We start from the raw sequence: 1,241 nt of genomic DNA, 5'->3' as shown, positions 1-1,241 counted from the left end.
GTTTTTATACTGAAGCTAATATTGAGCTGCACTTGAATTCACATTCTTAGCTAAACAATTGCCTGAGCACACACGCATAATCCACACATTATTACAGGATAGCGACTTATTCTTCATCTTCATCTTCTTCCTCATCATCTTCATCTTCTTCTTCCTCTTCCTCCTCATCCTCATCTTCTGGTTCGTTCTTCTTTTTTGAGCTTGTTGGCCTGCCAGGACCCTTCTTTCCTGCTTCACTTTTGCCCTTGGCACGGTATACGGCAATATCCTTTTCATATTTCTCCTTTAGCTTGGCTGCTTTCTGCTCATATGGTTGTTTATCTTTGGCTGATTGTTCAGACCACATTTCACCCAATTTTTTTTTGCAGTATCCCCAATGGATAGGCCAGGGTGTTCACTTTTGATCTTTGAGCGATGTTCAGAGCAAAACAGGAAGAAGGCAGATGGTGGCCTTTTAGGGGCATTGGGATCCTTTTTCTTTCCTTTCTTATCTCCCTTGGGAGGCACGTAATTTTTCATCTCCCTGTCATAGCGAGCCTTGTCACTTTTTGCCATATCTTCAAACTTCGACTTTTCCTTTGCAGACATGGTCTTCCATCTCTCGGAGCACTTCTTGGAGAACTCGGCAAAGTTGACGGACGAGTCGGTGTGTTTCTTCTTGTACTCTTCCTGGCACGTTTGCACGAAGAAGGCATACGAGGACATCTTGCCCCACGGCTTGTTGGGGTCTCCTTTGCCCATCGTGAGGCTCGGTGCCTGGTACGAGTCAAAAACCTTTTCCTCAAAGTCGCGTAAAGCTGCCAGATCCTACTGAGACGCTTCCTCCCAAGGGCTCCGGCGTGAACTGGTGCAGTGGTTTCTTAAACAATAATGTCTCCACACACCAACTTCAGAACAGCTGGAAACTCACGGAAGTGGTAGATTTTTCGAGGTTCCCAGAAAGGGAAGTGCATGAAAATTACTGTGTGAATAAGGGAGTTCATGGATGCTCCACCATGACATGACAGCCGTCATCACTCCCAACTCTCTACTCCTGAGAACAGTATAACCCAGTGGATGACAGATGGCCACATATCAGTCATAGGACATGAGAGCTAGAATAAGACACTCAGTACCACCCACAGATAAAGAAAACAAGTGTTGGGTCAAACAGCCCACAAAGGAGATGGACTTCTTGCTAGATAGTTGGTAGCCATCCTGGGGATGATAGTGACCAGTGTCTTAAAAGGATGAGAACAACC

General features: G+C 45.6%; 1 pseudogene; it reads right to left on the bottom strand.

Moving 5' to 3' along the window:
• Nucleotides 1-106: 106 nt before the first annotated feature.
• LOC102837701 lies at nucleotides 107-741 on the bottom strand (annotated as a pseudogene).
• Between the last annotated feature and the right edge of the window lie 500 nt (nucleotides 742-1,241).

Source organism: Chrysochloris asiatica, unplaced genomic scaffold (genome assembly GCF_000296735.1).
Source record: "Chrysochloris asiatica unplaced genomic scaffold, ChrAsi1.0 scaffold00604, whole genome shotgun sequence".
NCBI classification, from domain to species: domain Eukaryota; kingdom Metazoa; phylum Chordata; class Mammalia; order Afrosoricida; family Chrysochloridae; genus Chrysochloris; species Chrysochloris asiatica.
The sequence above is the reverse complement of the archived record's forward strand: the minus strand, read 5'-3'. Positions and strand labels throughout refer to the sequence as shown.